This window comes from Parasteatoda tepidariorum, chromosome 9 (genome assembly GCF_043381705.1).
Source record: "Parasteatoda tepidariorum isolate YZ-2023 chromosome 9, CAS_Ptep_4.0, whole genome shotgun sequence".
Taxonomy (NCBI): domain Eukaryota; kingdom Metazoa; phylum Arthropoda; class Arachnida; order Araneae; family Theridiidae; genus Parasteatoda; species Parasteatoda tepidariorum.
In genome coordinates, this window is record NC_092212.1 from 89,842,328 (window position 1) to 89,865,478 (window position 23,151).

General features: G+C 26.9%; 1 protein-coding gene and 1 long non-coding RNA gene across 7 annotated transcripts in view; one reads left to right on the forward strand and one right to left on the reverse strand.

Annotated features, from left to right (window-relative positions):
* The window catches only part of LOC122272569 (uncharacterized), a 568,266-nt gene that overhangs the window by 307,730 nt on the left and 237,385 nt on the right, over positions 1 to 23,151 (reverse strand). The gene's annotated exons all lie outside the window — the stretch shown is intronic.
* LOC107447303 (uncharacterized) lies at positions 18 to 22,989 on the forward strand. 6 transcript variants are annotated; one of them, XR_011637631.1, is made up of 5 exons: positions 18 to 2,325; positions 5,969 to 6,104; positions 17,848 to 17,931; positions 18,973 to 19,082; positions 20,008 to 22,989. It is a non-coding gene; the product is annotated as an uncharacterized lncRNA (long non-coding RNA). The 6 variants fall into 6 exon arrangements; XR_001584503.3 differs by having other exon boundaries at positions 18 to 321; XR_011637632.1 differs by having other exon boundaries at positions 19 to 2,325; positions 5,972 to 6,104.

Below are 23,151 nucleotides of genomic sequence, written 5' to 3' on the forward strand. Positions count from 1 at the left end.
CTCAATACTCAATACTCAATAAATATATTCTAATAAAATATCATTATCAACACTTCAGCTCAATAGTTTTATTAATATATATTAACTACACTATAAATATATATATAACTAAACTATATATTTTTTTAATCTGTTAGTTTCTTGACCCGTTTCTCATTTTGTGGCAGTTAAAATCCATTCTTACTTCACAGTTTAACTATTCTTCCAAGAGTCTTATCCCACTTTCCCCTTGTTGCCCAGCTGAGGTTAACTTTTAGAAATGTCTCTCATGCTTGTTTTATTGAATGTGCCTTGTAACAAAGAACCTGTTGGAGTTAACTTGTATGAATTTTTCTTCTAATTGTTCTGTTGACAGTGCCTTGTGAATGAATAGTTTTAAATTGTAAATAACCTATTAGAGTTGACTTGTATGAATTTGTCTTCTAATTGTTCTGTTGATTGTGCCTAGTGAATGAATAGTTTTGAATGAATTGTAATTGCCTAAGTGAGGTTAAATTATATAAATGTCTCTTATGCCTGTTCTGTTGAATGTGCCATCTGAATGAATTGTAATTGCCTAAGTGAGGTTAAATTTTATAAATGTCTCTTATGCCTGTTCTGTTGCATGTGCCTTGTGAATGAATAATTTTGAATGAATTGTAATTGCTTAGGTGAGGTTAAATTTTATGTCTTTTATGTATGTTCTGTTGAATGTGACGGAATGTGTTGGATGTGAATTAACAACTTTCAGGCAGGGAGTCATGATAAACTAAATAAAATAAAAATTCTCCCCAGAGAATACCAACTAAAATGACATAACTAGTTGTTATGTGTTGGCAAACCTCTACATGATTTTTGTAAAAAATTTTAAAATTGATTTGGCACCTTTGCGATTGTGTTTGTCATGACAGATTACAATGCGGAATCCCTTAACAAACGTGATCATTTTGTGGAAACCTGTATCTATATATTATATTTTTATTCTACTATGCATGTTTGGTAAAGCAGAGTTATCCCAAGGAATAAAAAAGAGTAGGGTACTTGCAGAAGAGAGAGTGTACTACCATTAAAATTTATAAAAACGTGCTATATTATGTATTAACTGAATTTGATCCTCAATTTTTTGATTACGCTCATATTATTGTATGTGTATATTTCCTAAAGTAATTTTCACTCATTATTAAAATAACAGAAAAATTTGAAGCTTTTGAAAAGGCAAGCTAAAAAAATATATATATATAAGTTTTCTTTTTTTAAAAAAAGTGAAATAGAAAAAAATATAAAAAGATTAATTGATAAACAATTTGAAAGCTATTTTTGTATTTTAAGACAAAAATTTTGCGATAATAAATATTTAAAAGTCCATTTTAAAATAAAAGGTACCTATTGATTTAAAAAATATTGGTAAAATTTAAAATCATTTAAAAATTCATCAATATACTTCCCCTCTCAAATAACAGTTGAGAATGTCATTGAGGTCAAATGTCACGTGAATTTAACTCTATAACCAGACAATGTAAGAAAAATCTTTCTAACATTAAGAAATAAATTAAAGTTAAATAATTATCAATAATTATATAAATCAGAAGTAGACTTTTCATTGAAACAGGGTGTTAAGAAAACAAGCTTTTCTCTGAAAAAAATATAATAAAAAGGCACTGTTTTTAAAAGATGGTGGCTTATTTTTACAAAAGAGGTAAGGAGGGCACATTTACAGTTATTAAAGTGCAGATGGGGCAGACTTCCCTTTTAGAAACGCCTAGGAAGTTCACTGAGTAAAGTATTTTTTTAGAAATTCTGTTGGTTAGAGCAAATAATAGTTCAAATTACTTTTTTATTATTATGGTGTCTGTGATTTTTCCTAGGTCTTAGGGTAATTTATGGTTGCTCTTGTTACATGTATTGTGATGGTGCACATTGATTTGCTTTTACCTATGAACTTTTTATTTTAACTTGAATTTTTTTTTTTTGTTAAATAACAAAGAAAAGTTCTTGTAATTTCATGTTTATGCAAGAAAAAACTTGATAAAATTCAATAGTTTTGTGAATTAAAAATATGGTTCCTCTTGTTACCTAAAAAAGACATGAGGTATTAATGATTATATTATCTAACTTATTTAATAAAATCTTCTTATTTAAATAATTTCAAGAAAAGGAGATTAGATTTAAAAAACAAAAGCCATTAGAGTAATTTTGTTATTTATCATTTAAAAAGTGTTGAAATATGGGCAATAAATGCAGAAAGTAAAATTAACATTGAAGGTTCCCTATCTTCCACAACTCTATTGGTTTAACTATTAATGCCATGTTCCTAGAGTGAGGTTCTCCCATATTTTGAGATTCTAAGTAAGTAACATGTTGCAAGTCTAATATAGTACATTTTTATGTCTGATTTTGTATGTTAAAAAATTGTCTGCACTAAGTAACTAACATATTTGGTGTCACCCCTTTAAACCATTAAGATTCAGTTTTATTGCCTAAAGATATGATCAGAAAATAAAAAATAATTTATGGTGTATTATTTTTGTGCTTTGTACTTGCTAAATTTTAATTATGTAAAATACATGAATTAAATTCGAAGAGAAAATTAACTATATCTTATTATTCATGGAATTACATAACTAGTAATTGTTATTATTTATTATAAGTAATATTACTACAACAAGGAAAAGTTCAGTTTAAATAACTTCTTTTCTGCAAAAAATCTTATTAGTAATTCTAATTATTCAACCTTTTAGGGAAGTTAAATATTTATTGTAATTTCACATTGCTCAACACAAATATTGTGATAATAAATGTTTTTTAGTGATTAATTTTTTCAATATTTAAAATATTATTTAGACACTAATGTTTATTATTAAGTTTTAATTTGTATGTATTTTTATTTGTAAGTTGTTTAAAGGCTATTTTAATAAATTTATTAGTTCTATGTTATTTGTAAAATAATTTTCTTACTTGATATTTTTATGTAAAATCAAGCTAGAAATAAGTTATTATTTTTGCTTTTATTGGAATTTTAGATTAAGATAATGTTCCGCAAGAGATTCTAAATAGAAATGAACTACCATGTGCATATTCTATGGAAATTTTTCAAAAGTGGTTTACATCAACTGAAATTCTATCTATATTTAGGGTTTAAAGCTCATGTCCTTTTAGAAAAAATCTAATGCAGTGAAGCCTCTTGGGAGCGACCATTCTCTGTTCCACAGTAAAATGGTCCCTGTGACGGAATTTTTTCGAGCTGTCTGTGACAAAACTCTCAAGCACTAATATCTTTTTGCAAGATACTTTTAATAATTACAAACATTTTAAATTAGTAACACATATCTTTGTTATTATTAAAAGTATCTTGCAGAAAGATATTGGTGTATAACGCAGTGCTTTTGTTATTTTAAATTAGTAACATATATAACAAAAGCGCTGTGTTTACAAAGAATTGATATCTATATAATTTTTATTTATTGAACATGTAATAATTTTTAATTCTAATATTATTGGTCTTATTCTCTCATTTTGTTAGGGGTGGGCGGACACTAAATATTTGCTTCTATGCTTTTTGTAAATGATAATCATAATTAAAAATCACGAGATCCGTAGCATTAATCGCCAAAAAAAAAAAATCGATGACGAAATCACACGCATCAGATTCCTCAAAAAGGGAGTTACTCAAATCCTTGTTTCATTTTGAGATTAGGTTGTTGTAATTAATATCGTATAAAAAATATTGGATTTAAAAACTATGGAGAAATCAATAACGATAACTGACAAAAAAATCTATAGAATCATTGCCTTAAATGTTAATTTTCAAAGGCATGATACGAATTTTCCATATTGTTAAAAATATATCAGGATATTTAAAAACCATGTGAAAATCAATATCAATAACTGTCAAAAATACAATCAAAATATTACATGAATTTATTTACTTTACAATTGGCGTAAATTGATTTGAAATGATTTATCTAACTGCATGATTCAAATCTTTAAGTATAAATTTTTGTAGTAAAGAAAACTTTTTACTTTTCAGAAGAAAAATCTTTCTGCAAGAATTCTGTAACATTCTGCTGCAAGATCAACGTGTCTCTGCAATTCTGCCTCTGGGAAAATGTTCATTGGTCGTTTTTAGGCGTTAAATCTATTGACTTCAAAATGTTAAAGTGTTTTTAATTTTAGCCATTTTCATTTTCTTGGTATGGAAATGTCACCAGTTTTGGCATCATGAAATCAGAATCAATGAATAACATTTAGCTTTTATAAAAATAATCCCCACTGATATAATTATGAGTAAAAGCAAATTTACCTATTATGATGTTAGAATTATTTAAATAAAAGAATAATTATGTTTTTGTTTAAGTTTGCCTTTAATTTTATCAGATACAAATTAGTTAGCTATAAAGGATGGGAAGAGGTATTGTTTGAGATGCTTAGTTTTTTCTAAAAAGACATAATTATAATTTACCTTCAAAGTTTCATCATTTGTTATAAAATTATTTTCAGTGTCAAGCGGTACTTAACTGAAAGTTTGAGTAATATTTGTCACTTTTAGTCAATAAATACTAATACAAATACTTCACTTTACTATTATAGTTAATTTTAACAGTCTCAAATATAAGTGTAGAACCTATGCCAATATCTTTAATAAGTTGAAAAAGGTTTTTATCATATTCTTCAGAAAATCAGTAATGTTACTTTTCTAGTTATAACTTTTATATTCATTTTAAGTATAATTTCAATACAATCACAGAGAAATACAAAATAATTTCGGTTACAAGTTAAATATTTTCTTTTTTGGATAAGAATTTTTGCATTGTGGGTTTAATAATTTCTTTTAACACTTTTCTATGGTATTTGTATGATAAAAATAAATATATTAAAATAAAATTATTTAAATACATAGTGCCAGGGTTGGGGTTTTGGACGTCCTAAACTGGTTTTGGACAGGACACGTGGGTTTTACTGTCTTAAACTGGGTAAAACTGTCCTAAACAGGGGAAAATTGTCCTAAAGTGTCCAAAACCTTGAACTTTGATAAAAGGTAAATATTCTATAGGTGTAACCATTGTACACATAATAATTACATGTATCAATAAATATTTGATATTTTTTATACAATTTACTATAGCTTATTAAAAGAAAATAATATAATATTATAAGGAAAAGGTTTATAATTTTTGAAGCTCCACAATTCATTGAACAACAAAATGAATACCTAATCCTTTAAATATAAATATGCTTTTAATACTGATAAATAATATTTTTGTATAAGGATAAATATAGCAATATTAAAAAAGAATAATTTTTCTTAAAAAAAATACTAAATTTGTTCAAAAATTAACCTTTTATTTTTCACTATATTTCAAAAAAAAAATTTTTAATTTCTGCATAGCAGAATGATAAAAAAGACATCTATTTAAAAATTTTTTTTATTTAAATCTAAATATATTAGTTTAAATTGAAAATACAAAATAACTGAAAAATGTATTAACAGTTTTGAAGGGCATAACATCAGTTTCAGTTACTGACGCTGGTGATGTATCACCACTATGCTAAAAGAATTGAACATGAATGAAATAAAAGTATTCTTGAATAGTACTATAGATAAATGAACCTTCCATAGCTGCTGCTCCTGTTTCAAATCCCAGTATGTTGAGTGGAATATTACGAATTTCTGATTTATCACCATCATTTGTTATCAAAGTATTCCTTCCAAACTTAAGGAATTCTATTTTTCCGTGTGTGTTAGGTGCAGCATCACTGAATCAATGGAGAGATAAAGATCAATGAAAAGACAATAACCTATTTAAATCAAGGCTCGTTTTGTATGAGATATTCATTTTTCACTCACTTTTCTGAGTATAAACTCTGTTTGCTACTTCTAAATAGAAATTCTTTAATGTTTTTTTAAATGCTTATATGCATTTTTAATGGATATTTTAATTTTTATTAAATTATTACGAATTTTCTTATTTAAATGTAATTTTGTATCTAGCAGGATGTAACATGTACTACTATACTGAATGGGGCTACTGTAATGAATTATTGGAAATTTAGTATCCTGCTGCTGAAGCTCTATTGAACTAGCTGAGCTGCAAGATCTAGAATTTACTAGTGGAACTACATCTGTTGTAAGTAAAAATTATTTTTTTTGGATAATTGCATGTTAGGGAAGCTACTTGCACTTTCTCTAGCTACTTGCATTCTTGTTCCTTATACTTCATGTTTAGTTGTATTTTCTTTTATTTGTAATAGATCATGCATGATTTTACTTGTATGAAATTTGTTAATAACCACTTTATAAAAAAAAGCTTCAATCTAATAAAATTTGTTTTAAAAAATAATAGTTGGATTTTGAAACCAGTTGAAAGTTAGTTTGGACTTTTTTTTATACATCATTAAGTTTTAAAATGCATGCCATAAATTTTATTATAATCTTATCTTTCTTTTAATTGAAAGTCATTGGAACAGATTTTCAAATTTTGCAATTTTTATTTATTTATTTTTTGAAAATTTCTTTACATTATTTCTTTATTACAGGCAGTGAATAACACTGATAAAATAACTGGATTATGTAATTGGCTGATTTTTAACTAATTTCAGAGAATAAAATCATCAACATTTTATTAAATCAAGCTTTAAGGGAGCATATATGTTTTATAGATGAAGGGGGGGGGGGAAATCCTGTCTAGATATTTAGATTTTTTCCTCCTAAATTTAGAAAGACGCATAGTAAATTCAAATATGCCAAGTGACACAAAGTCAAAATGCTCTCTTATAAAAATTAGGGAACATCTTGCTAAAAAATTCTGATAAACTCTGAAGTCACATGCAAAAAAGGGAATTATTATTTCTTGTAGCTTGATCAAAAATAGAACATGTTTTTCTTAGTTCAAACTATGTTTTTTTATTTAAAAAAAAAGAAAAAAAACTGTGGAACAATGTCTTAAGCTCGTGATTGAAATTACAGGAACCAGTCCAATGTATTTCTTAGCATTTAACTATTCCATTAAATATTAATTAAGGTTTTCAATAAACAATTCAAAAATATCTACCTTAAATATGCTAACAAAATAATAAAAAAAAAGAAAAGACACTGAATAATTTAAGTATGCTTTTAAAAATGTTATTTTACCACTTCATTTAGCAGGCAAATAAATGCAACATTTAAATTTTATTTTAGTAATATAAGTTAAAAAATGATTTCCCCCTCCCCCTTGCTTTTCTGTAATGTAAAATGCTATATTTTTAAGTATTATTTAATTAGCATCATTATCAGCTGTATGAAGTTTATAATATTAGTATTTAATTAAATTTTATGAAAACATTTTTTATCCATTGAATCAATACAAGTTTTAATATATTTAAAGTGCAATATATCATACATACTTTATATCAATAATAATTTTTAAAAATATTTTGTAATAATTAATTTATGAAAAGGTACAAAAATGATGTGTGTAATAGTAAAAGTAAATCTTAATAATAATAGTTTGATAATAAATAAAGTACAAACTATTTTCATTAATTTTAGCATAATAAAGTTTAATACATGATTAAATACATGATAAAGTTTAATAATATCAAAAACTGTAGTCCTGAAATTTCTGAACTCCTGACTAAAAAAATGTTTTATCGTTATTTTTTGCTTTTTGTCCTCATATTTCTGATTTATTTGTACTAAGAACACCCCATTTTCTATGAATACTAATACGGTTTCTAAAGTAATCAGTTTGAATGATAGAAAAATTTGTATTTTCAATTTAATATTTTTTGTTTTTTTTAGTTCATGCAGAAAATTACTTTTGAAAACAAATGTGCATATTTACTGTGCTTTCGTTTCAAAATTATTGCCACCCCTCTTCAAAATGATTTATCTAAGAAATCATGAACTTAGTTGCAAATTTTAAATAAATATTGGTATGAAAGAATATTAAATAATTGATACTTATTATTTTTTAATGCACCAATTCAATGTACCAATAAAACTTTTTAATTATTGATCTTTTATGACATGTTTATTAAAAGAATTCAACTGGAAAAATTGTTAAAACTTTTTATTTAAAACAAAGAAACTCTGTATATAATAAAAGTATTTTTCTTTGTGGTTAAAATTGACCCTTGTTGTACTTATGTTGAGAAAACTATACCTTCTTTTATTTTGTTTGCATTTTTAAAAAAGTAAACTAATATATGTATATTGTTTCAAAACATGTCCTGGTTTCTTTTTTAGCCTACTGTGACCTGCAATGTGCTTATTAAAATAATGAAAATGTGGTAAATTAAATCCCAGGTTGGCAAAAATCATGATTAAAAAACCAAAAAAGATTTGTTACATTTAAATCAGATTTTTTCACTGACTAAAACATCTAATAAATTGTTTTAATGATATTTAACATTATTTAAAACACTAAAGTAGCTAAATGGTAGTAAACTAATAGCTAAAATAGTTAACATTTCTGGTGATGGGTAAAACGATGGGTTTCAAAGATGGGTAAAACCATTATTTAAGTATTAAGAAACTAATCATTGAAAAAATAAAATCATAGTTATATTTTTCAAGCTCAATGTGATAATGAATGTTAAAGATTAGGATACTATTTTTCAGTTAGTAAGACTAAATTAAAAGTATTAAAAAGATTAAATTAGTTAATATTAGAAAACATCTATTTTAAGTTACTTTTGGGTTGAACAAGTCTTGATATATGTATGCTATTTATACAAATTGCATTTAAATAAGCTTTAAACTAAATGTGTGTAATTGAAACATGCTTTTTTGGTCGCAAGCTATTTTGTTGAATTCCAAGCGTAACAGAGGGAAATCACACAAGTATATTTTATTCTGAAAAATATACTTAATATTTCTGAAAACAAAATATATATGCTGGGCAATTCCATATGTGACGGAATGACATTTTGACTTGCAAAATAGCAGTTAATTGAAGTTTCTATGCATCTAATTTCAAATAAACATTGTTTTTTCTCATGCATATCATTATTATTGGCATAATGCTATTTATAAACTTTTAAAAAAAAGGATTTTCCATTTTTTTAAAAAATTTTATATACTTTTTATTTGTGTGACGGAATGACATTTTGGCAACCAAGCTTTTGGCATGCCGCTTAGAACTGGTAGTTTCTGTGAATTTTGCAGCTATTATTTTTCTGAACTATTTTTTACTTTTAGTATGTGTAAGCAACGTAAAGTGTGAATTTGGAAAATTAATCTCAGGTTGGCCAGCAGTTATTAGTATCTGTTTGCTGTGACGGAATGACCGTGACAGAGTGGCAAAAAGTTTAGTGGAAGAAAGTCTTCATTTAAAAAAGGTTTTATTAATGTGTAAATGATAAACAGAATATAACAGATAAACAGGATTAATATGTATATAACCGATAAACAGAATTAGTAAAAGTTTCAACAATTTTAAAATTAGCTTGTCTTTGAAGAGGTTTTATAAGTAACTTGCCAATGTCACATCTTATCTTCTTTCTCAGGAAATTTATGCATAAATCAATTTTTGTCCCATCTTCTTTTTAGAACTTTAACATCTAAATCGTCTTTATCTATCAAAGTAATTTGCGTTGCATGTAAATGCTCCTTCTTTTTACCGCAGTATGGGACAATGATTAAAGAGCCGACCGCATACTCCTCAGTCATGTTTTCCATTTCCTCATCAAAACAGTGGCCTTTCAAATCATACACTTTGTTTTGGTTAAAATTAGAAAACATTCTAATTTTTATGATTCACTTCTCAACTACACGAACGTCTAGTGCCCGTCTCTTGTCCCTCTCCATGATGCTGTAACAAGTGACCAGCTGAAGTCATTCTCTTTTGCCCTCTCTGCTGGACAAAATCAAAACTTCCACGATTTGTTACTTCGACTTTATGAAATCCTTTTGCATATATTAGGTGCCGTTTTAAAGCAGCTAACAGCGTTTGCACATCTAACTCTTTTAAGTCCAGCTTTTGTCATGTAAGCTTTCTTCTTTGCCTTGCTTTCTCTGTCTTTTTTTTCCATCATATCATGGGGATCTTGCTCCTTTTCAACATTCTATCTGTCTTCCAATGATTCTCTAGTTTTTGAATAAGCTTCTCTAGGACTCGTTTTATCATTCCATCGCCGAAGATGTGTCATTCCGTCGCACAAATGATTGAAAGTTAATAATCAAATGCGTAAAATTTTATCTCTCATTGATTCTTATGCCATATCTGCTTAATATTCCAAAATATATACATTTTCATTTTGAAATGCAGTTGCTATTTAAAAAAAATACTAAAACATGTGACGGAATGACACAAAAAAAGTTAATTTTATTTTATATATTAAACTTAAAATGACCTAAAGACTGTTTTAAATGTTTAAATTTTGTACTATATGCATAATTTTATCAAAATATTGCAGAAGAAAGATACATTTCTTTTCTTTTATAAGTGTTTTTCAAGAAAACAATTTGAGCACAAATGTGAACAATTCACCTGTCAGCCATGTGATTACTTTAGAAAGCTTCAAAAAAGTTAAAATTATCAAAAATGAAACAGGAATATGCAGACTTTGACTATTTTTGAACATAGTTTTAAAATCAAAATATGCAATTCATAAAAAAAAAAATTTCATTTAAAAGTTGATACTTTCATAGAATTGCCCTGCTACTTTAGGGTGCAATATTTAATTAATTGGCACAAAATAATAAAAGAGACTCATAATTAAATTGCAAGTTAATTAAAAGTATTTGTAACAGAGGGGACAAATAAAATCACACTTTTTAAGCATGCACTGTTATTTACATTAAATTCTGTGATTTCTACCATCCTAAACATTATCTGTAAATTTTTTTTAAAATTATAACATTTTAACATAAAATAAATTATTATGAGACTTTTAAAATTACAAACACATTTTAAGTCCTAATAATATGTCTTAAGTGGACATGAAATGTAACAAAGGGGACGTCTTACAAATTTTACAAATAGTTGAAGAGAAATATTATCACTGTCAAGAGTGACTCTTCAGTTATTTAAAGTTGGAGTTGGCAGCACTGTTATAATAACTGACTAGTGAACTCATGCTACATTATAGTACATGTAGTTTTATTAGAAAGTTTTTGTTTTAGAAGACCGTGCTTAAAAAACATGCACATTGTTTGTTTCTTTCTCAATTTCAGTTATTTGGGCAACAAAATTAACTACCCTATTTTTCCCTTAAACTGTTTACACTTGCAAAACTATCTATTATAACATCAAAAGAATCCCAGTGTTTTAAATGAGGACTGGTGCATGTGAAATCGGTTGGGTTACTAAGTCCTCCAAGTTCTATCTTCTTTTTTTTTTTTAAAAAAATCAATGCCAGTTCCCTTGTATTTTGGGTTGTGTTCAAAATTACAAGGCTACAGAGATGAACATTGGTAGCCATAAACTTAAATTTGGTCGGTTTTTCAATAATGGTTAGAAAATCAGTTGAGCGATTGTTACAAGTCATTATATTTAGTAATTCGATGTAATTATTTGATAAACAACTGTGTGATTTTAATAGTAAATTTACATTTTCATGAATAGCACATGCACTCATTATATGGTTTTTTGCCTACGCATAAAATACGGATAGGTCGTAGTACAACAAACTTAGACTTGCTAAGTTTTGTGTTTGGATGTATCTGCTTTAAAACTTGATATGCTTCCATAAAGGTGCGCAGCACATACTTTTTTTCTTGCTTTGTAACTTTCTGTACATTTTCTCTGACAATCATGCACTTATCTCTACCAGAAGCCAGGTAAGAAAATTTATCAGATGAGTAGAAATTTGTTACAAGTTTTTTGTTCTATCAGAAACTTTGTTACTAGGCTGTTTCTTTTGTTTTGGTAATAAGGTTACAGAATATGCATAGAACAGTACAACGTTTTCTTGGAGATACAGGTAATGCACAGTTGGCTTTTTTAATAGCTTTCCCCAATACCTAAGAAATATTATAAAGAGGATATTCTTCCTGAATTTCAACTGCTTGTATCAGTTCCTTTTTTTTTTTTTCAAAATTCTTCTGTTATCATTAATTTTTGTTTTATGTTCTTTATCTTTCTTCTTACAAATATCTTTTTTTTTTCCTTGGGACATTCTAGTTCTATATTGATTACTCCCTCAATAAACTTTTAACTATAAACTAAACATTCTATGAAATAAAATGACTTAGCTTTATATAAAAAGTCTGCTCTAACAGTGGAGGAGCTGGTTTAATCTAGTTGAATTAGGATGCGTTAGCACTTGTTTACTTTCCTAGATTTCCTTTTTAATGGTCAATCAATCAGCTTTGATTACATTTTGTTTAACTGAGGAGATATTTCATTTTTCCTTTATGTTACATCCCCTCTGTTATATGAGAAACTTCAACATTTTTTTTTTTCAAAAATCTAACATAATAAGATTGTACTAATATACTTAATTTTAAAAACCAGTTATTAAATTAAAAAGTTTTTTGCGTAATGAATAAAATAAGATCTAAAGAGTAATTGTAACAGAGGGGACAAATATATATTTGAGATAATTTTTGACTTAAAAAATAAGAAAAAATTTTTTTTGATGGAAATCAATACATAATTAGACTCAAGAACAATTTATTTTACAATATAAATCAGGCAATATGTAAAATCGGAATATTTTTAATAACTTATTCTTCTTTAAATTTGAAACTTTTTTGACAAAATCATGAATGCTCTATATTTATGATAAATTTTACTATAATCATGTATAACTCCTAAAAATAACTTCTGAATTCATAAATTCCAACAAATTTCCTTTAAATGATATAAAATACGAGGATATTGCTTAAACTTTCAAAATGCAATACTGGTTTCAGTTGGCATGGAATTCAACTTTTACATAAATTTAATGGAAGATGAGGAATGTAAAGGTTTAATCCCACTCTTATCCTCATTTAGTCTATTTTGTTTTTAAGTTTATTATTTATTTTTAATCTATTTTTAAAAAAAATATAATAGTTTACTTGCATATCCCTTTAATTATTTCTTAGTAAACAACGTTATTAATAATAACTAGTGGGCTGCGCCCCCTGCTTGCTAACGCTTGCCAACCCCCAAAAATTGCTATGCAATCTTATATGGTTTGCTTCGCAAACCAAGCTCGCTTCGCTCGCTACTAACTTCGATACATTGCAAATGCGCAAAATTCTAAGAATACAAAACAATCTTTCAAATCCATATAACAACTTTTTTTTTTAAAAAAAAATTACATCTTTTCAGTAAATACTAAGTCATTGAAATAATTGACATGTAATTCGTTAAACCTATTAGAAATGTGCTATAGTATAAAATCTTAAAATAAAATTTCTAAAACTGATATCTCTTTAAAAAGGTTAACATTTTGGCTATAATTAAGTCTATTAAAAATTTAAATAAGTGAATTGCAATGGAAAAACCTGCATAAACAAATAAATTCTAGTAAAACAAATAAATTCGTGATATAAATCAAAAATCGTCAAATAAATTCGTAAAAAAAAATGCGCTTTCAACAAAATACTAAAATAGAGATCTATCGACAAAGACTACTCCCTTCTGCCTAGCTTATGCTCTCTCTTGTTATTTCAGTTTCCGTTTTTAAAAGCGCTATATGTTGAGCCATCTCAGCTAGATTTGGCATGTGACAGTTTTAGCGACAATAATTGATCGATTTTTTAGCGTTGCCTTTCTGGGAGTTGTAACAAGGCTTTTTTTTGTCGCCGTGTAAGAGAAATATATATATAGGTAATAAAAACACTTCAAAAAATCATACCCTAAATAATGTTTTTATTAATTATATAGTATAAAAATATTTTATATTTGGATTAATAATTACTTTAAAAAAATCAGTTTATTTAAATCTAATTTTTTTTTAAATTGCTTGTTTTAAATCAATGATTTTTTTAATGAAAAGGATATGGGACTACATTAATAATTTACATGCATATTTCTGTCATTATTTCTTAGTAAAATACCATCACTATCACTGAAATCAGGCTATTTTTTTAAAAAAAAGTTCACTCTCTAAAGAATGTATTTACAGTGGAGCATCGTTTATACGACGATCACTTATACGACGTTTTAGAGTGGTCCCAAATCATTCCTATTCATTTTAATGTAAAAATATATCGTTTATGCGACGCGCAGAATCGGTTATACGTCGATTTTTAGATTTTGTTCACGTTTATTTAATTTTTTATTTTTTCTTGTGTATTTCAAAAAAGGGCAGCATTTGCCAACATGAATGATACAGTAAAGGGTGTCAACAAGAATGCTTGGATGACGACCGTAATTTTTACTAGATGACTGAAAAAACTAGACAATGTTATGAAGAGGCGAAAACGAAAAATTTTGCTATTCATCGACCAATGTCCAGCGCACCCATCGATACTAATTATTTTGGAAAATGTAAAAGCTCTCTTTTTTCCTGCAAATTGCACAAGTGCGCTTCAGCCATTAGATTTGGCCGTGATTAGAAATTTAAAATTGCATCATAGAAAGCAGTAAGTTCAACTCGCTATTCAAAGCATTGTAGAGACTAATAGCAAGAAAATATAATTAAAGGTAACATACATTCAAATTGCTCACTGCAATTTTTCTTCTTTGGTTATTTGTTTGTTTTGCTTTGTCTAATTTAGAATGTAAATCAACACGTTAAACATTAAAATTAACTGAAAATAGAGTTAGTTTCAGTTTTAGAAGTAAAAATCAATTATACGGCGTTATCGTTTATACGACGTTTTTCGGTGGTCCCTTCGGCGTCGTACAAACGATGCTCCACTGTATTAGTTATATTGTATAAAATATTTTTTTAATTACATTAATATTTTTTTGTAAAGCAAATCAACTTTTTTTAATTAATGGCTTCCTGAAATATAGTTGATTTAAATCAATAACTTTTTTATTAAAGAAATCAAGAGATTCAAATCTCAATTTTAATGTTTTTTGTGTTCCGGATGTGTTGATATGGTGAATATGCCCGGATATGTTGATATGTCCTGATAATGTTGAATTCTGGATTTTTTTTGTTAGAACTGTTTTAAAATATAAAAATTTTATATTAAATACAAAAAATTTATCTTGTGTAATGTAAAGTTATATAAATTTTTTCCTAATTATTCTTGAGCTCGAAAGCATGAGTCCCTATTCTAAAATATGAAATTTTCATATGACAATATAAGAAAGGATTGACAACAATGGCTTATTTTTTATTTATCATTTTATCATTATTTGAACATTTAAATAATCACTTTTTGACCCGCTCAATTTACGCCGATAGTATCGTAAACTGATGTAATGTTTCGATTGTATTTTGGGCAGTTACTGATATTGATTTTTACGTATTTTTTAAATATCCCTATATATTTTAAACAATATGGAAAATTCGAATTGTGCATTTGAGTATTTACTTTTTAAATCAATAATTCTATCGAATTTTTGGCAGTTATTGCTGTGGATTTCTCCACAGTTTTTGAATCCAATATTTTTAATACAATATTATTTGCAACAACCTAATCTCAAAACGAAACACGCAATTGATTAGTCCGATTCGCGTGACTTCGCCGCCGATCTTTTTTCCGACAATTACTACAATGGATTTCATGATTTATAATTATTATTTTTTTATTGTGACGATTATTTACAAAATGAAGAGGGGAATAATTTCCCCAACAAAATGTGAGAATGTCACCCATAATATTCGATTAAAAAATTATATGTTCAATTTTAAAAAAATTATGCTTATTTTTTCCTTTTGTAAACGCTTTTGTTATTTTAAATTAGTAAGATTATTAAAAGTCAGAAAGACATTAGTTGTGGTGAGTTTTGTCGAAAAAATTCTGTCACACTGATCTTATCTTGCATATTTATATTGATGTACGTGTTTTATCTATTATAGATACATACATTCAGCTATTGCATAACATATATTACTTTTTATATCAGTATACTTTAATTATTTTCACAAATATGTACATTTCTTACATATATAAACTTGATTAATTTTTTTTTAATTTCGTTTTAGCAAATTCTTATATTTGAGGTGATTTTTTGTAATCACAATTTTGACAAAATAAATCAAGACAAAAGTTGATACAATATTAAATGTGTTTTAAAGTGAAACTTGAGAAATGTTGATGAGAAGTTTTTTTCTTTTTTTATGGATTTCCCTTTTTTTATGGATTTCCTGCGTTGAAATATGCTTTTTTTCGATTTGCAATTTATTATGAAAATATGATTTAATGAAGCAATTTTTTACAATGTGTGTAAGAATTTTGATAATGTTGTAACTGTTGACTATGTGTTCTTATTAGCACTAAATTAGTTTTTGATTGTTGTATATGTACACCGAAGAGCCATTACATTATGACCACTCTGCTAATAACATGTAGGACCACCTTTAGCCCTCAAAACTGCTAGCATCCGCCATGGCATTGATTCCACAAGGTGCTGATAGGTAGTCTGAGGTATCTGGTACCAAGCGCTCACCAACTGGTCCTGCAATTCTCTCACATTGCGAGAGGGTAGCGTGGCAGCACAAATTTGGTTTTCCAAGTAGTACCACAAATGCTCTATTTGATTAAGGTCAGGTGAATTTGGGGGCCAAGACATGATTTGAACGTAACTGGAATGTTCTTCGAACCAATCCGTGACGATTCGACCCTTATGACATGGATAAACTGTTGCCATGAATGGGTGAACCTGGTCTGCATCTATGTTCAAGTAGCTTACTGTTTGTCTGCGATAGGTACTCTGCCAGACATTCGTCTGGAGCTGTGGCGGTGACTATGGTAACGAGGTATGATTATTTCAAGTTGGGATGCAGGGTTCCTCATTAGGACTGGTTTTGGCGAAAGAAAAGGAGACCTCTTCATCGAAGCCACCCTCCTGAAAAGGCCCTCTTCTGGTTTCCATAGCACCAGACTGCCGCAGATTAGTGGCGGTCAGAGTACTTATCTTAGACAAACAATACAGACGTCAGGAATTGTTCTATGAGGATTATGGGTCCTAATGTGTAAGAATGCTAAAAATAGAAGTGTAAGAATGCTAAAAATAGATTCAATTTAGACGTTAAAATGCTCTGACCAAATAAGTAAATGAGGAAAATAGAGAAAGTAAGACCTAACAGAATACTAGATTAAAAATTATAAAGTTTTGAATAACTAAATTATGAAATTTTAAAGTCAATTCTAAAAGAACAAGAAAATAATTATTTTATTTATTATTAATTCATGAATAAAAAGGTCAAAGGATGTACATGGTAAAGGTTCAAGGTCAGTACATGAATGCAAAGCACAGCAAAACATGTAAAATAACATGTTATAATCATTAAAATTTAAAAATTTTTGTACCAGACACGTTCTCTTATTTCATTTGAATACCACACATTTTAAATCCATATTACACACTGAACAAATATTTGTGCAGCAAAGTTTTTTTAAATACATGGAGTAGAATGCAAAAATCTATTTTTTGTTACTATTCTGCAAATTCCGAACATATTTCTAGGTGACAAATGTGTCGCCAATGCGTGTGATTTTAGCGACATTTATAGCCTTTGAAAGATAGATGGCCTGGTGGTTTGCCTGTGAATAGCAATAAAGTTTATAGTTTAAATAAATTAAGTGTAGTCCATATTATTATTATTATTATGATAATAATAAACTGACAAAAAAAATTTCTAATTACATAATTTTGTTAAATATTCTGAGAAAATTTTGTTACATTAGTAGTTGTTAAAAAAAGATGTAATTTTATTTTTAAATTTTCAATTTCAAATTTCTCTCTTACATAAAAGATAACAGTGAACCATCTTTTTTGTTTAATAAATGAAAGTATAAATTAGATTTTAAAAGAAATTTTATTTTAGGCTAATGTATTTTCCTTTGGTCTTATCATGTGGGAAATTATTACTAGAATCAAAGCTGATCCTGATATTTTGCCTAGAACAGAGGTATTTTTTACCTTCTTAAATAGTCTACTTTTATGATGTAAATTTGCTATTTTTCATGTTTGCGCATAAAGCAAAACGAAATTAAAAGCAAAAATCAAAAGCTTTCATTGTACTTAATTTTTGGCCTAATGTTTAAAATAGCCAATCATGTTATTTAGCCATGAGACTGGATATTCTGCTCTTTTTTAATTTTATCTAATATACTATTTTTAATTTATATATTTCTGAGTGTGTTGAAAAAATAACCCTATTGCTGAAATTTTTCAGTCATTCAACTTTCAAAATATGTCAAAACAATTAAAATAAAATTTTAATTTCATAGATCGATAAAGATTAAGGTAAGGTGCAAGGAATTTAGATTTTAAAATGTTTGCTTATTAGTAAATTAATTCCTTTATTAGTTTTTTGTAAGCTGTTAGTGTTTGTCATTTAAGTTTGAGTTTCTATGCTCAGCTTTGTTTTTTATTTATATTCATTGTGACTGTTTGCAATACTTAAATGTTATTCGATTTAAACTTGTTATTCGATTTAAACTTGTAAGATTCCAAAGATATTTCAGTTTTTCCAAGATAATTCAAACATCTTACAGATGATACACTTTCAGAAGATGTGTATGAAGTTGTGAAGATGTGAGGGAAATGTGAAGTTTGTATATTTGTTATCTTTCAGAAAGATATTAGTTTTAAAGAGGCATGTCGCAGAAAACCTGAAAAAAAAATTCTGCCACAGAGGATAGTACTAACATAACTTATATTAATTCAATTGTGTACCCTAATTTGGTTCTTGATCATTTTGACTACTGGCTAATTTAATCTCGATACTTAATTATGCTTGGTTTCACTTGAATGATTTTACAAGGATTATCTCTCTTTTTATTTCAAGTATAACAATGTGTCAGATTTTCTTTATCTTTAAAAAAAGGGTTAAAAGTGCTTGATACTAAAAATACCTATTTATTCTTTAATATCTGAAACTAATACTTGTTTTAAATAACTTAATTTTAATTCAAATAAATTATTCAGAAATATTTTCAATTTTCAGTATGATGAAGATGTAAGATGCAAAACGAATGGATTTCAGAATGATTCAACTAAAATTCCACCACCTTTTCATAGCCATAATATTGTTTCTGCGTCTTTTCTTTCTGAGAGGTAAGTTTGCATTCCTAATCTAGGCATAGAAAACTTGTGCTCTGAATTCTCTTTTATACTGATGTTTTGCTATGCATTTTTTAATTCTGTGATAAATTTTTTCTCCTAATATTGCAGAATTAGAACATGTTTTGTATACTACATAATTAATGTGAAATACACATTAACTGCTCCAAATATTTTTAGTAATTCTTGTAAATATTTATAAAATCAGTTCAATTAACTAGAAGTGCTGTTAAGAATATTATTTGTTTTAGTGTTTTAAATATTTTTTTTTTTTAATTTTTCATTTTAAAATTTTTTTTAACTTGTCTTAACTAATGCTAATTCATTTTACTTTATATTAAGGATTAATTCACTACTTTATTTTATCTAACTGTAAAATTCTTTCAATAAATTATTTATTAAGTTATATTTTTTAAATATGTGTTTTTACTATGTTGATTAGAAGTTAATAAATATAACTTTTATCCGTTAAAAAAACTTTCATTGTGTCTTTATTAATTATTTCTTAATATAATTCAGTTCAAATAATAGTTTTTCTTTGAGGAAAGAAAATAATCCAATATTTTTCTTCTAAAAAATATTTTTCTTTTGTTTAAATCTGTATGTCTTAAAAGTTTGTTTTTATTCTGTTCATAAAGTTAGTTGTGTTATGATAAAAAAAATGTGAAATTCTTTTCACAGTATTTTTATTAATTTTTCATTGTAATGATATTTTTAAACATGCTCATATATTTTTCATTGTATTTTAAATTATAAAACAATCCATATTTAAAATCATCAGTCCCCAAAAAGTGTGATTTGACTGCAACTATACAATCCCAGATGAGTAAGGGCCTAAGGCTCTCAGAACCTTAAGGCATTATAGTAATCTTTCTTCTTTTAATTTTTGTAATAAACAGCAAAACTGGTTTGATTGCAGGAGGAATCTGAAAGGAGTTGAAAGATGATTGTTTAAAAGAAACCTGCAATTTTCAACCTCAAATTCAACCTGTTATGGTGTTTATCACTCGCACCTTCTTTTGTGTAATTTCTCAGATTTGATAGCATTTTTTACTCATTTAAATATCAATTTGCAACCCCGGTGTGTATTGTATACATATTTTAATTTCACTTTTGAAGAGGATTCTAAAAGTACATGTCAATGAGGCCTTATGAAGCACTGAATGAACATGTAAAAAAAATTTTTTTTTAAATACCTCTTTTATACTTAAAAAATTCATTCAACTAATTTTAAAAAATAAACCTTGTAGCTGTAGGAAACAGCTAATTAGGCAGTTTTGGGTATAAATAAAATCAATCGTAGCATCAACCTTTAAACAAAAGTTCTAATGTGTGTTCAACAATTTTCAGCTAAATTATATTCTTTACTCAGACTAATTGCACTGAATTACATTTTATTGAGTATTAGACAATCAAAAATAGAAGCTTTCAGAATCACGGTTAATTTTGCCAACATTGCATGTCTTGCCATAAAAGAATTGAAACAGAATAGCTTATCATATTAACTTTTGAATATTTCATATCTAGTGGTGTGAAAATAATTTTAAATCAAATTTACATAAACAAAGAATCGTTCATTCAAACATGAAGTTTGCTACTACAATAAGAAATTTTTCCAAAACTATGGGAAGTTGGCTACCCTTCTTTAATTATGCATCATTTTGCTTCATTTTTTTACAAAAAAAATTAAGTTTTTTAAAATTATATGAATTAAAAGTGTACCTGTTTATTAGAAACTGCATGGAGAGATTGTTTTGTTGCAAAAAGAGTTATCTTATTTTTGTGAAATATTTTCATACATGGCTTTATTAACCTGCTTTCATCGCAAAGATGTGGGAGTACCATTTACAACTAAATTAGCCATCGGCTACAACGTCATAGAGCATTGGCTTGAATTTTTGAATTTAATGTGGACCACTTAAATATACATATCTGCATGATGCTCAATGTTTCATTTATTTTTTAAAAAAATGATTTCCTCATTTTGCAGATGCGATATTTAAATGACATAATCAAATTTAACTGACATAATTGAATCATGAGAACTGAGTGAACTGTATTATGTTAGTCAGCAATATTTAAATAGTAATATAGTTATTTAATAAAAAAATTAAATAAATTTTTTTTTTTTTACTTGTGTAAGAAATATTCGAAGTTTCCGTTGTCTGTCCGACTAGTATAACCAATGATATAATGATGTACACTAACATTTGCAAACAAGATCTTTTTAATTAATGATATCAATATACTTCGTCTTCCATTCTGCTTTTGTCACTGTAATTGTTTTTCCATCTTGGCATCAACTGTTTATATATATACATATATAAATATGCTACTGTGAATTACCGAAATCGGTGACTGCTGACTTTCACCGGTGAATATTGACACTCACATAGTCGCTTTGGTAAATATCCCAAATACATAATAGATCTAATTAAATGCCATTATCTGTTAAACATTTGTCCGGTACTCCAAATACTGATGTTTCTACTAATCGTTTCTTAGCAGACATTATAATAATCCAATAAATAGAATAATATAAAATAATAAATTATTATCAAATTGAATATAAAAAATATTTCGGACATTCACCTATGTGGTTGTTGATATCCACCGATGAAAGCAGACATTCTCTTGATTTCGGTCATTCACTGTATCATAGTTTTGCTTTTGTTCTTACTTTTGTCCTTTTCCCTCTCTTCTTGTAAATATTCTGCCTACTTATGGGATTTTCTACAATATTTTCCAATGATTTTAAGATCATTCAATTCTATTTATTCTTTTGCATAAAAAAATTTATTTAACAAGAGTCCTGCAACAAGAACATGTCACACCCCCATACTTTTATTAAAATATTAAATAATTTTTTTGTGTCAGTAATTCAGTAGTGTCAGTGTGTCAGTATCTTAGTAAACTATTTTTGAATACAAAATTTCATAACTTAGTCATGCTTAATTTAAATTTTTCTGTTAAGGTATACGTGTAACTTTTTGTTGCGGGTGTAACTATAAGAGTGAAATTAAATAAACTTACCTTTTGTAACGAAGATTAATAATCACTTTTCTGCAAGCAAACACTCAATAACAGCTGTAAGATTATTTATATAAGTTCAGAGATTTGCTGAATAATTTTCTCAGACCATGAGATGTGAAAATTTTTGACTTAGTCTTTTTCACACAGACATAGTGTCTCTTTATAAATTGCAATGAACAAGTTGATGACAAAATTTTTGATAAAATATGGGATAGTATACACTTAACAGTTAATATGCTAAATTTCAACTATATGTAAGGAAATTTAAATTTACATCCTCTATCATGTGGATAGAGCAACTTATGACATTTTTTAATGTTATGTTTTTTTTGTAATATATAAAGATTTAAAGCTTATTAACTGTACAAATCTAAAGATACTATACATATATAAAGATTAAATTACTATATATGTGTATCTTACCATCTCAAGTGTTTTCTGCTAATTATTTTGTTTCAGAAATAGGATTATGAGAGCTCATCACCCTGAAAGATAAGTATTTGCAGAAGGTAGTAAATTATTAAAAATGATTCGTAATCATAATAATTTTTTTACTGACCTTTTTATTTATTTTTATTTAAAAATGTACTTTTTGTATTTCAGAAGGTGCTTTATTTTATTTCTTAAACAAAATTTTATTTTTTAATTTGCATCATTAGCAGTTTTCTTTTCCTGTGCAATTGCTTGACAAATTGCATTAAAAATTATTCAAAACCCAAAATAATTTTTTTTTATCTTGATTATATAATGAAATGTGTCATTTACAAATCTGGTAATACTTCATGTTCACTATGTAAACTTAATTAGACCAACTGTTGTTATAAATCTTAAAAGAAAATAAAAATTATTACAGTTGTTATCCGATAAATATTATTCATTTTTTGTAATGTGTAATATCAACACATTAGCAGATTTTACTCAAATGAACTTTTTTTTAAAGATAAAAAAGAGATTTTTATATTGTGAAAATTTGTAATTGCTTAACTATATAACATTTAAAATTTCTGTCAATCCACTAACTACTTTCTGT